The 14,529-nt window shown below is 41.8% G+C and overlaps 1 protein-coding gene across 3 annotated transcripts in view; it reads right to left on the bottom strand.

Annotated features, from left to right (window-relative positions):
- The window catches only part of ANKRD6 (ankyrin repeat domain 6), a 111,385-nt gene that overhangs the window by 72,155 nt on the left and 24,701 nt on the right, over positions 1–14,529 (bottom strand). The window lies entirely within an intron of this gene.

Here is a 14,529-nt window from a genome sequence, read left to right as displayed (position 1 = left end):
GGATATTTATTTGGAAGGAAAACATTTCATGTATTTTTACTCCAATAGGCACAAGACTGCAAAAAAACCCAAATTTGAGCTACTTTAGTATTATAGAATCACAAAATCCTTAGAGTTGGAAGGGATCTTTAAATCTAGTTCAACTCCCCTGCAGTGAACAGGGACACCACAGCTACATCAGCTTGCCCAGGGCCTGATCCAGCCTCACCCTGAAAATCCCTAGGGAAGGGGCACCCACCACATCTCTGGGCAACCTGTTCCACTGCCTCACCACCCTCGCTGTGGAAGATTTTTTCCTTATATCTAATCTAAATCTACCCTCTTAAAGCTTGAAACCATTTCCCCTTGTTCTAACACCACAGATCCTGCTAGAGTTTGTCCCCTTCTTTCCTGTAGCTCCCCTTTAGACACTGAAAGGTTGGTATCAGGTCACCTCACAGCTTTCTCTTCTCCAGGCTGAAAAGCCCCAGCTCTCTCACCCTGTCCTTGTAGGAGAGGTGTTGTATCTCTTGGATCATTTTTTGGCACTCCAATAGGTCCATGTCTCTCCTGAACAGAGGACTTCATTTTATTTCAAATACATTGAATGCTAGCTCCCAAATGTCTCCTCTTGACCAGTTTTCTTTTCTGACCCACACACATTTAAGTGTATTTATTAATTAGGAAAGGAAAATCTTTCCTGACAGTTCCTTCCTTCATGCTGCCTGGAGTTAGGCAGTTCTTCCCAATTCATTGCCATCTCAGTGTAATGCAAATTCTTTCCTGATGATGATGCATTTATTCAAAAAGAAGCATGTAAATACATTCTCATACTTTATGGTTATAAGCTTCTAAGATGAGCCAACCCTTCTCCTCTCTCCTGTAACATCATCTTGCATGACGGCCTGGTAACCCTGCTCCTGGTCCCCAATGTGTTCCCACATAGCCAGGCTCCAGTCTGCTCCAAAACCTGCAGCCTCAAGCTCCAGCAGAGCCAACACTGCCTTATGCTCTGCAGATCAGAGCGTATTGCTGCATCCCTAAAAAGCACAGTGGATATTACCACTAAAAGGGTTACAGCAAACTATCGACGTTCTCATTTCTGAGTAAACTGTGCAATTCAAAACAGCTAGGGTTGTGTCCCAAGGGCATCATGCTTTGGCCAAAACAAGCCTATGCACATTTCCGTGCACTGCTTCCATGGGTAAACCACAGCAAAGAAATATCCTTTTGCTTGACACCATGCTGTCAATGCACTCGCGGAAATGCTCAATAACAGCAATACTAAACCAAACCTTCTGAGGATAAACAAAGAATTGCAGGCCACCACATAACCAAATAACCATTTACCAAAACATAAAAACAAATCAAAATTATACCACCATCAGTTATTCTATCCACAAACATATATATTTCGCGGTCAACTGTTGAGACTTTCCCTAGCAGCTGCAGAAGGCAAATGTATCTCCTGTTTAATCCCCTCTCCACGTGGGAAAATGGCTCCTTTTACCAGCTGAATGCATGCTCTACATTTTATTTATCTATGTAAATCTTTGCCGCACCATTAGGCATTCTTTTGTCAGTGTCATGAATGAATTGGTGAAGAGTCACTGGTTTTTAATGGGGAGGAGCAGAAAGGCAATGACAATGAAGAGGCCCTGTATTAAACAAATGTGCAGCCCAGACAGCTCTGCTCAGGCCTTAATCTCCATCTGTAAGACATGTCCATGAAAGCTTTCAGTCAAAAGAAAAAGATTTCACATGGCAGGTGCTCCACTTGCTGGTGAAGTGAAAAGCTCCATTAGCTCAGGCATTGGGCAAGTGTTAGAAAACAAAGAGCAAAAGGGAAAAGGGAACAATATAATCAGCAGCCTCAATACAGAATGAAGCAGAAGGAAATGGGCTCTCTTGCTAAACTCTCACATTATTATTCATTAATAAATTTCAAGAGACTGAATAACATAATGGTCCAATGCACTCGTTGCTCACCTGTAAGGAAATCAGATGAGGCCAATACAGAAATAAGTCTGATTATCTTGGCCTCCCATGGACCTTTCTCTGCCATGCTTTGTTTTAGCACTGACTTCCAAAATTACGCTGTCACTGTTGGTGCAAAACTTCTTCTGCAGCTCATGTCATCTGGAGGAGCCTTTATGCATCTCTGTGCTTCAGTGGGTTTCTGAGTCATTCCAAACCTCAGGTGAAAATATATCTTTCTTTTCTTGTCTGAGCTTTTTTAATTTCTCTATCATTAATTACCTCTGCAATAGTATTATTAAAGTCACTGAAGCATTTTGGCATAAAAATTGTGCAAAAGACTCTCAAAAATGATCCACTACAGAAGATCTATCCTGAGCCTCCATAACATTTAGGTGAGAGAGGAAAAGCTGCTTTGCGTTAGAAATTCAGTCTTGCCTCTGGCACTCTCCTGGGATGTCTCATGAACGACTGGAAATGCCTTGTCAGAGTAATAACCATCACTGCAAAAGCTGCAAAGAGAAGGAAAAACCCTCAGTGCAATTGCCCAATAGTACTCCTCACATTAACCCCCATTTCCAGTTTAGATGGAGGTAAACTCCCATCCTAACCATGCTGGTCCTCCAGGGAAACCTCTAGCACCATGAGAAATGACCTTACCAAACAAGCTTTGGAGTTTGAAACACCATTACAATAAAAAGCAAAGCAACCTTGAGAAACAGCAGAGCCTTTCAGGCTTACTGCATGCAATACAATAAATACATTTCTTCCTTCCTTCCCAGACGAACTGAAAGTAAATATAGCAGCATGACCCCTAGAGCTTTCGTGTACTTCACGGAATCACAGAATCATAGTCATTTCAGAGAGCCTAACCTTCCATCAGCAGTTTCACCTTATTTGTGAAAACACAGAAGCAATGCTGACATATACGTCTCACAGACTGACCTCTAAGACCTGCAGAAATTTCCAGCTCCTTCCCCAGCACAGAGCACCACAACTTCAGTGTGTTCACAGAGCTCCTGAGCATCCACCCCGAGCCTTGCACTTCTCGCCTTCTGTTCCAGCCAACTGTGCCACTGCTCTTTCACCACCCTTCCCAAGAAGTAGGTTATTAGCAATGCTTCTTGAATATTTTAGATGTGTTCATAACTCTAAAATAATGCCACTGCCAATCATTCAGTTCACATACTATATATGTTTGCCTCAGTTCCATAGGCCAGATAGGCTTCCAAAACAATGCCAGTTTGTGATAACAAATGTTATCTGCAGTTACAAGACTGGTAGAGCCAGAACAGGAAGATTACAAGAAAGTTCTGCTGGAGACATAAACAATTATTATGTGAGTAGAGCCTGATAAAATATTCAGCAACACTGCAGCAAAAGAACCAGTTCACCTTAACAAATTAACACAAACATCTGTTTGTGAAATTCAGGGAATAAGATTAGGCCATTGCTACTGTCCATTATTTCTAACACAAATCCAGAGAACATCTATAGGTCTATAACTAACCTATTATGGACAACAGTTTGGAAAGTAATAAAAACCTCAGCTCTGAATTTCTCAGTGGGTTTCCCCGAAGCAAAAAAGGCACAACTGTTTTGAACACTCAAACACATGCACTGCAGTCTCAGTGTAGGAAAATCAGCAGGATTTTGTTATGCCACAAACAAAATCAGCATCACAAATACTTCTCACTGATCCCTCACAATCATATGTGGTGAAGCATCTGCTGCTGGTGCTGTAGCAAGGAGTGAAGAATGCAGCAGTGCCCATGCCTCTAGATCAACCCCAGCTGACCATTTACATGTCAGTGGCTGCATCTCCAGGAACCACCAACTCCAAGGCTTGAGCAGTTGCCACCATCCAGCAGGGCACAATGAACTGATTCATCCTGCATGAAGGAGTAAGGTTAGAAATTCTGCACTTATTAATCATCTAGGTTTGTGTGACCCATGCACTTGAAAAGATCTTCTTTTGACCTAGCCCTAACTCATCACCATGTACTCCTGTGCTTTACCCCCTTCCTCAGCTCCCCTCCTGGATCAAGAAGCCCTCACTCTGGGCTGGGAGCTGCCGTGGGGCCATCTTGCAGGGGGTTTTGCAGAGAGGTGTTTGGGATGGGGACAGGAGGAACAGAGTGACTGCTGTCCACTCCAACTCCAAGTCCTACTCTGTTGTGATGGGTAATACAGTGCTCTGTTTGACTCCGCAGGGGAAAGAAACACTTATTTTTTTATGAAACAGCAGCATTGTATGAAGGCAGTGGTCCTGTGTTCAGGAAAGACACGAGCAAAAGCTGCAGGTGGAAAGGGAGTCAGGCAAGACAAGAGAGTGTCTCCCCAGGCTTTGTTAAGAGGACAGAAGGGCAAATATCTCATGATGAAATGCCTCATTGGCCAGCAGTGGTCCGTGTGGTGCAAATGTGCTTAGCCAGACAGCCATCAATTTCAACAGCTAAGGGCTTAAAAAAAGTGTGCAAAAGGCACTGAAGGCATGTTGCAGGGAGCTGGGAACGGCCCTCTGCCCAGGTCTGGGTTAAAGCCACAGCTTCAGATCACCTTCCAGTAAGCAAGGCACAAAGCTTCCAGGAAGCCTGATGCGAAGTAAAAGGAGGCTGAGGGACCACAATAACAAAACAACAGGACTCATTATCCTAGGAAATCAAAGCAACAGCCAAACCCTGTGAACACATCCCAAGCGCGAAGGTCACTGATATAGCTGAGATGACCTTACAGCATGCTTCTGCCAAATTGCAAAATTTATCCTCCTTGCCAGGGCTTGGCCACCTATTCCTGACTCTTCTCTCACTTGACCCCATGGTGAGCAGGGTGAACACACTGATCAGGCACGGAGCCAAGCAGGGGGGCAGGTGAGATGTGAATGGGGTTACCAGGGCAGACCAAGTGATGGGACTGAGGAGCAGGAGATGAAAGAAAGAACAGACACCATCTTAGGCAACTGGTCAACTGGATTTGACACACAAAATGATGTTGAACTGATCACTGACATTTGGAGGTCTTGGAATCATGACAATAAGGTCAATAAAACATTGGGTCAATAACCAGCAGTGGCTGAAGCACTTTTTATTAACTGAAACGAGCATTAGAAACTGCTAGGTAAAAAACAAAAAAAACCAACACATAAAAAACAGAAGAGGGCCTTGAGTGGAATCACAGAATCACCAAGGTTGGAAAAGACCTCCAAGATCATCCCGGCCAACCATCCATCTACCATCAATAGTATTCATGAAACCACGTCTCTCAGTACAACATCTAAATGTTACTTGAACGCCTTCAGGGTCGGTGACTCCACCACCTCCCTGGGCAGCCCATTCCAGTGCCTGACCACTCTTCTAAAGTATTTCCTAACATCCAATCTGAATCTCCCCAGGTGCAACTTGAGGCCATTCCCTCTAGTCCTATGCTAGTTACATGGCAGAAGACGCCATCTCCCACCTTATCACATCCTCCCTTCAGGCAGTTGTAGAGAGCATTGAGGTCTCCCCTGAGCCTCCTCTTCTCCAGACTAAATAATCCCAGTTCCTTCAGCCCTCCTCACAGGGCTTGTGCTCCAGACCCTTCAATAGTCATTGAATAAATGTACAATGCATAAAATACAATCCATATCTCAAATCCTGCATGCACTTCTAGCTTTCGCATTCAAACAAGAAACAGCAGCTTCCACACAGTGTTTGTCTGAGCCAGAACCCCCTAAAAAGCAATAGAGGAAATTGCAGGGAGGTGACGTGGGACAGCACAATGTAAGTGGCATGTGGATGAACTCTTCACTGTCTGTTCCAGCAAAAATAAATAAATCAGAAGATGCTAGGGTAAGCCAGTTTTAAAAGCAAACAAGAAAAGGGTGAAATCTCTGCAATTTCTTGTCTAAGGGCACTGAAGATGCTTAAAGATTACACAGGGACAAGGAAGAGAGGTCACGTACACAGAAAGGAAATTTACTGAGGGACAGCAAACACACAAAACCCCATCTAGCCCTGAAAGTCCCTAAGCTGATAATATTACAGAGAATGTTAAGAGGAAGTAACACTTCTGATAGTATTTTTGATTTTTTTTCTACCCTAGCCATCTCCTTCTGGCCATTGTCTGAGACAAGCAGAACTTTTGGTCTAGCTAAGCCTACACAGATGGTTTTCCTGTCCTGTCTTACAAAGTACACAAGAGAAAACCTGGGAAAGGTCAGGAGTGAGGCAGAGGCTGGAGCTGCCCAGCAGGCATTTTAAGGCAGCAAGGCACATATTGCACACACAAGGAGGAGCAATGTGGTGCTCATCCTGCAAATCTGGCCTTGCCGCCCTTAAGGAAAGATATGCAGCCTGCTCCTCAGAAGTAGTTGGGCACCACTGATTTTACACATAAAGGGAGAAGAAATGCAGCAGTTATTGAAAGCTGCTGTAATTATTAAACACAATGATAAACTCATCTCAACATACACAAAAGGCAGAGATGAACCTTCAGGATCTCTTCAGAAAGTCTTTAGATGGAAATCAGATATGAATCGTAATACAAAGATAAGTAGAACCACATTGAGATAAAAATCACACAGGGATCAAGTTGAAAAAGGACTCAAAAAACAAGTTTCCAATAAATGTGTTAGAACGAAGAGGAAGAATTACCTATTAACAACAGTAGACGATGCAAGCAAGCCCATCTAATTTCATGCTTTTTTTGCTAACACCTTTGAGTATCAACTGCAATCAAACACTCAACAATTAATTCAAGTAAGGTTTAGCCACAGAAACAGATATAATATTGATTATGCTAGAAGCTACGAGTTGGCAGGTCCTAATGAATTTCACCTTAACGTACCTACACAATAACCAAAACAATATCCAATTCATCATTACTCGGAGGAATTCACTAAGAAGAGAGTAGATGAACTCTATAAAGGAAGGCTAACACTGTCACCAAGAAGGTGAAAAAATTAAAACTAATAGAATTACAAGCTGCAATCCTACCCTCACCAACCAGAAATTAATTGCTGAGCAGCCACAACGTGCATACAGAAATGGCAATAAGGTAATAAAAACCAAACTGTACAAGAACTGTCAAAAAATTGCATCTGATCCAAGATCTCCTGCAATAGGATAACCTGCCAATAGGCAAAATAAAAGAAAACTCTGTATTTTGATGTCAGTAAAGCTTTTGACACTCATGCACAAACTAAAGAAATAAAATAGCAGTGTACTCAGGTGGCCAGAAAGGCCAATGGCATCCTGGCTTGTATCAGAAATGGCATTGCTAGCAGGAGCAAGGAAGTGATCATCCAGTGTACTAGACACTGGTGAGGCTGCACTTTGTTTCCTGTTTCAGTCTGGGGTCCCTCACTACAAGAAGGACATCAAGGAGGCCTTAGAGTGTGTTTGGAGAAGGGCAAAAAAGCTGTGAGGGGTCTGGAGCACAAGTCCTATGAGGAGCAGCTGAGGGAACTGGGAATGTTTAGTCTGAAGAAGAGGAGGCTCTGGGGAGACCTTACCACGCTGTACAACTACCTAAAGGGAGGTTTTGACAAAATGGGGGTCAGCCTCTTCTCACAGGTAGCTGGTGATATGACTAGAGGTAATGGCCAGGGGAGATTCAGGTTGGATGTTAGGAAAACTTTCTTCTCCAAAAGAGTGGTCAGGCTGCCCAGGGAAGTTGTGGAGTCACCATCCTTGGAGGTGTTCAAGAAGCATTAAGATGTTGTACTAAGGGACACAGTTCAGTGGGGAAATATTAGTGGTAGGTGGACAGTTGGCCTGGATGATCTTGGAAGTCTTTTCTGATCTTGGTAATTCTATGATTCTGTGAAAATTTATACAAGCAAGATAGGTACGTGTGGCTTAGAAAATTGATACAGAATAGCTATTGGTGTTTGTTTATCAAGCTGTCTGGTCATTTCTAACAGGGTCCCATACACACTGCACCTATTCCAAGCATCGTTTTTTTCCAGTAGTCACGTTTGTGACTAATGGAAAAGAGATTACACTTCTAAAATCTGTGCCTGACACTGGAATTGGTAAGGATTCAAGTTCTTCAGAGAGAAACAGTATCTACAATTCAAAGTAATTTCAAATTGCAGAAGTGGTCTACAATAAAGACGATTCAGACAATAAAGTGCAAGGTTCCATATTTAGATAGGGATAATCAGCTGTACAAATGCAAAAATAGGGATGAACTGATGAAGCAGCAGCATTGGAGGAAACCACTAGTTAGGCACAGTGAATCACAAATGAAATGCAAATAAATAAAATAAAGGCTGAGTAATAAAAGATAACTTTCAGGCTGGGACATGTTAGCAGGGAATAGAGAACAGCGGGTGTTAGTAGGCAAAGTAAGAATTAAATACGATAGCTCATTTCTGGGAACAAGATATGCCAGTATGACTTAGGCTGTGATTTAGAACCAACAATTACACTGATGAAAAATGTAAAGTAATGCTACTGTAAAGTAGGTTATGTTTAATTCACTTAATATACCTTGATAAAGAAATCCTAGGCTACGTATTCAAGTTACTCATGTTCCTCCAGATCTCTCCACCGCAACAAGAGATAAAATGAAGTATGAATGCTGATGTATATTTTTAATTTTAATCACTTTGCGTAGGAACACCAGACTGAATTAAATTATAGTAAATCTCACCCATGTATTTCACCTCAAAGACAAGTAGCTACTACATCATCCAATTTTTGATAGAAAAAAAGAATTACTTTAAAAATGCACGTTAGAAGCTGAGCACTTGCAGCTGGTTTTCAAATCCTTTAAGCTGTCTGTAGAGAAGGTAGTAGAGAAGTATGGCAATTTACAACATGGGAACAGAGAACGATAACACAAATGTAAAAATTTGTGTTGACAACCTATCATGAAAAAGCGGTTTTCTTCCAGCACCTGCCCAAGCTGGCTCCACTGAAAACAACTACACATAAAACACAGCTATAAAGGACACAGACATTAGTTTCACAAATACCAATGCTGCAGCAGGACACAGCAGCTCATGAAGCACCAAGATGCACATTCAGATACTGGGCTCCTTGGCTGCTCAGGACACAAGCAGCAGCTTTGACATCCTCCCCACAACCGACCAAACAAGCCTCTTTTTCATTCAATATACCCCCCCTACAACATATTGCTTGTATAATACAGTCAGTGACACAAGGGAACTTCAAATAAAATGCCAAGAAAAATTTGATTTCTAAATATAGTGCTGTACATAAATCAGAAATAATCCTGTAACCCTTGCTCTCTCTGGGTACCAATAGATCCATGCTCTGTAGTCTTCCTTAGTAAGTATTCAGTCTAAAATCTGACTATATTAATATATTTATGTTATCAGAAAAAAAAAAAAAAGTGTTCTCCCTCTGCTACCAAGACAATGCCAAGCATCATGGAAAGCCAAATGAAGAAGCTTTTCTGTACGTACACACGTACCCCAAAGCAACCACAAAGAGCCCAGGCCTCTACCAATACCAACAACCAGCAACCTATACCAACAGAACAGAGCTCAAATTAGGAAAAGAATGAGAACAAAAAGCCAAAAAGGTCAGTCAGAGAAACAAAGAAATAATTAGACACAGAGGTAACAGGCTCTGGTGATGTGACCAGATTAACTACATTCCATTCCCAGGCTTGATAGTGACTTTCTTTGTGCGGTTAATAAATTCAGTTAAATTCTCTATGCTTTTGCTTTACAAGCTATAAAGATTCCAGCTCCAGATTTACGGTGACATACAGTGGCAATCCACTACCTTTTGCACTGTGCTATGGTTCTGTAATGAACATAAAAGATGAAAGTGTAGTCGGAGAAAGTAAGTTAAAGGACAAGACAGAAAAAGGACAAAATGTAGAGGAACAAAACTAAAAAAAAAAAAAAAAAAAAAAAAAAAAAAGAAGAAGAAGAAGAAGCCTGAAACAAACTGACTCTTTAACCCAAGCTTAAAAGAGTGAAAAAAAACATTAATGTTTCTGAAACACAAATTTCTATTTGGTACATGTAATATTACAGCCTAGGTAGGGCAAAAGCTCTGACACCCAGGGCAAAGCAAGCCATCTTCTTTGTACAGACAGTAACAGATGTGTGAAAATAAGGAAATTGTTTGTATCAGTTATATTCTACAGCATTTTGTACTGAGTGAGCACAATGAATCATGTTCTAGGAAAATGGCATATTGAAAAAAAATTATAATTAAATAAACTAAGAGCAGTACAAAAATTGCTGATTTGCTTTTTGAAGATTTATTTAGGACACATTATCAAATTAGCCTTGTGGCAAAGCTCTCTCCTTGCTATATGGCATCTCAATCTTCCCCAAGCTTCAGACATATTTCCAGGAAGAAAGAACACAGTGTAAGTGTCCTGAAGATGGGCTTTGCTGGCTCAGTCTCCTACTTTCATGGGAGTAGAGGCTCATAAAGAAAATAATATCAGAAATGACTAATGCTAATCACAGTAACATATGCCTCTATTTTTATATTGTCCTCCCTTCTTCTGACAGATGCCCCTTTTTATTCTTTTCATCTCCTTAATGAAGCTCAGCTATTTAGATCTGGTGCTTTGATTTTAGAAAATGACATAAGACACTTTATAAAAATACATTATCCTTATTATTAAGACTGATAGTCTCAAATGGAGAAGGAAAAAAAAAGAAAACAACTAACCAACAACATTTAGTGTTCCTATTCAAAGAGCATATTCCTATTCAAATCAGCATTGCCAATATACCACAGCCTCCTGAGTCTGAAACCAGCAGCAAATTTCCAGCCATCAAACTGACTGTCTGAATTAAAACCAGCATAGAATACTTGTTCATTGCAGATACGGCCCTATGCATAGGATTGTACATGATTTTTTGTCCCCATCTGGGTGGGTTTTGTTGTTGTTGTTTGCATTGGCAAAAAAAAATGATGCTGCAATATATATAACCAAATCATTCATCAGTCTATATCTGGGATCCCCCTGAGTCTAGCAAATCTGTCTGTTATTTTGCTCACTGTCAGTGAATCACCCTCCTAAGACACCATGAAATTTTTCATTTTGTTTTCATTCTTCCATCATATGCGGTGAATTTATGTTGCTAACTTGCATGACCTTATCACGTAAGCTTTTATACAGCTGATTTTTAATTTGCCTTATGGTTGGACGTGATGATCTTAAAGGTCTTTTCCAACCTTGATGATTCTATAATTCCAACTGAAATAGAAGAAAGGAATTTAAAAAGTAAAAAGCAAAATAAAGTCAGCATTTCAAACTCACTTTTATCATTGCTTTCGAGGTTGATTTTCATCTATCCTCAGAAAGCCAGGAATGGGTGGAAGTTCTCATTTGGCTATTTTCTGTCATAACGAGGTACATGGTGATAAAAGCAGAGCATGGCAGCCATCAAAAGTTGCCCTGCTTTGAGCACAGAATGCAAAGGCATGGAGCAGATGCAGCCTCCGTAAGGAAGCCTCTCAGCCCACCACCCTTCTCAGGAGGACACAATCACTGCTTCCAAGAGGGAAAAGGCAAGGCTTTTATAACTCACAACTGCAGATGCTTGGGACCCAGAGCCAGAAGCTGCCACTACCCCTACAGTGATGGGAAAAGGGAGTCTGAAACTGGAGCCCAGCTCCCACCTCATGAACAAAAGCATCTGAACTGCTTCATAGCACACAGCTGCTCAGGTCTGATGCAGCCTTCTAATGCAGCGGGCATCCCCAAACTGCCTAGGAAAATGGAGAAGAGCCATGAAGGTTAACTTATTAAGGTTTCAGACCTATTCATTTCTGTTAGGCAGACAGGCTGCACTTCTATACCATATGGTACTATTCTGCACGTACAAAAAATATTTTTCTTCAGTAAGCGAGATGGGCTTTCATATTTCACCAAATCACAGAATCACAGGGTTGGAAAGGACCTCAAGGATCATGAATCTCCAACCCCCCTGCCACATGCAGGGACACCAACCTCCACATTTCATACCAGACCAGGCTGCCCAGGGCCCCATCCAACCTGGCCTTGAACACCTCCAGGGACGGGGCATCCACAACCTCTCTGGGAAGCCTGCTCCAGCACCTCACCACCCTCTCTGTAAAGAACTTCCCCCTGACATCCAATATTTCTGATCATGGTTGTTTTTACTGACAAGTGAGATTAAAAAGACAGGCTAAGGTTCTTGTATACAGTAACACAATTAAGAGAAAAGAGGTCCCTGAGGGTAACAGGGAGCAGAAGATCACACAATGCTTCAGGCAGTTTGCTCAGCATTAGTCTGTTTGTTTTATGTTTTAACAAACCATGACCTAGCTAGGAACTCCGACTAACAGTCAATGCTTTTAGCACGTACATAAAAACAGAAACAGCCCAGGGAAAAGGTTTGCTCCCAAGGTCAATCTAATGGGAGAAAATTCACATATGGGTTTGCACTGATCTAATTAAAGGGCAGCACAGACCAGGGCCAAAAGCTCTGCACAAATGGTGCTTGTGCAAATGTGCCAAGAGGGGCAGCTAGCAGGTGCTATAAAGGCCAGTAAAGGAGAGCCTGCTATGGGGCTTAGAGGTTTCCTAACACATGGTGACCCTCCTTCCTGCCCCACCTTCCACAGCCAGCAGAACAGCAGCAAAAAGCATGAACAGAAAAAGTGCTGTGTAGGATACTGTAACAAAAACGGCAGAAGAGAGTAATGCCCTCCTGATCCAATGGCTAAATATGGAAATTCAGCAGCTTGTTTTCAGAAGGAATCTTTTTTGGCATACCTTATGACATTTGTAATGCAGATAAAGGGTATTGCAAGAATCCCCTTAGCATGCTGGAATTTACCAGGACTCTTTTTACCTTTTCACACAAGACTAACACAGTGGTTCCGAAACCATAATACATATATTGCTTTTGATTTGTATCTAACAGCAAATAACCATAAGCGCTTGTCTTGAAGGGCTATAAAAGAAGTCAGACTATTACAATATTTATTTCAGTTCTCATACGCCCAATGAGCTGATTGCAGTGGAACTGCAGCTCTCTTTTAACTTGTTATATGGATTCAAAGCATTTCTCTTCTGCTTGCAGTAGTTTGCTGTGTTTTGTTGTTTTTAGGGCAGGTGGAAGACCAGCCTTTTACTATAGAAACAGCTGGATCCAAATAAACTTGCCATACAGTAGGCAAAAAGATACACAGGTCTAAATGTCGGGCTATAAAATCATTACTGAAGTAAAAATGAACAAAAAGAACCAGCCAAATGTATAAATAATAGAAAACAACTCCCCTTCCAACATTAACCCCCACCTCCTGCCCTGGCTGCAGTACACACATGAGTTCAGGCATGCAGATGAATGCATCTTTTGCCAACAGGATTGCACTGCATGCTAGTTCTGACCAAGCTAAGCTTGGTGAAATATTACACTGAGCTCTTTGGCCCTGGAGAGAGGAAGGTAGAGGCAGGAACATGCACGGAAGTGCAGCACCTATCAACAGGAAAAGCCCAGTGTTCCAGCAGAAGGTAGTAAAGCTAGAGGCCAGGCAGGGCTGCGACAGTTGTTGCGCAAACCACAGGGAGACATACCCCAAATCCTGCATGGAGAGAGAGCAGGGAGCTGCCCTAGCCTGCCTGGGAACAAGAACCCTCTCTCCTCACCCTTCTGGAAAGTCACAATTACATCACTCTTTTCTCTTAAAGAGCAAGTAAAGAGAATGGAAGTCCTAAATTTATCCTCCTTCCTTAAGGGTATTGAAATGTCCATTTCAGGATGCTACCATTAAAAACACATGCAATATAACATATAGGAAATGTCAAAAGCTTTTCTGTGAAAAGTGTAGGTCTAGAGGTGGCTGGCACTCACCTGGTCACCCTGTTCCTATTGCCAAATTTCTGTGATTGACTATCCCAACAGTTTTTTTTCCTTTAAAACACTAAAAGAAATCTTGCCTCCTTTCCAACATAAGAATAGAAATTGGGAAAACTGACTCCACTCATGCCAAAACCCCAGGTACCCTCAAAAAAGTACTGGATGTGCTCTCATTCCAGTCTCGATAATTGTACTACTGGTCTGCATTTGCTACAGTGGTGTTATTTAGAGATGAGCTGTTGGTCTGGTATCTGATACACAGACCAAGCCCACAGCTTGGAGATCAGCTTGGCAAGGTCATCATAGGCCCTTAGGTCTCAAGGGCTTAAATTCCTAACAGTTCATCCATCAGAGATCTGACAGACAGTAAAGCAACCAACATGAGACAGGAGTGAATATCTGCAGAGACCTGAGAACTACACACAGTTTCAGGCACAAGCAGGCTGTAGATTTACCATGGAGAAAAGAGAAGCCATAGATTTACTGGGGAGAAAGGAGAGACAAGAGCAGAATCATCAGGGTAGTCAAACTGCTGACTCAACATCTAGTAATGACAGAAAAGGTGGAGGAGAGGAGTCTTCCTGGGTCTAGCTTGGTGGCAACTGGGAATGCTGACCATTTTTGAAAATAAAGATCAAGAGATGACTATTTACTGGCTTGAGATTTTGATCTGTGTGATCTAGCTTCATAATTTTACCAAGTAGCTTCAGATCAAATGTTGCGATGCCTTTGTTACTTTGTCCAATTACTCTTGGAAC

The sequence above is a fragment of the Lagopus leucura genome, unplaced genomic scaffold (genome assembly GCF_019238085.1).
Source record: "Lagopus leucura isolate 7727_CA_CO unplaced genomic scaffold, USGS_WTPT01 Super-Scaffold_73, whole genome shotgun sequence".
In the NCBI taxonomy this organism is placed as follows: domain Eukaryota; kingdom Metazoa; phylum Chordata; class Aves; order Galliformes; family Phasianidae; genus Lagopus; species Lagopus leucura.
Note: the sequence above shows the minus strand (reverse complement) of the source record. Positions and strands in the feature narration are given on the sequence as shown.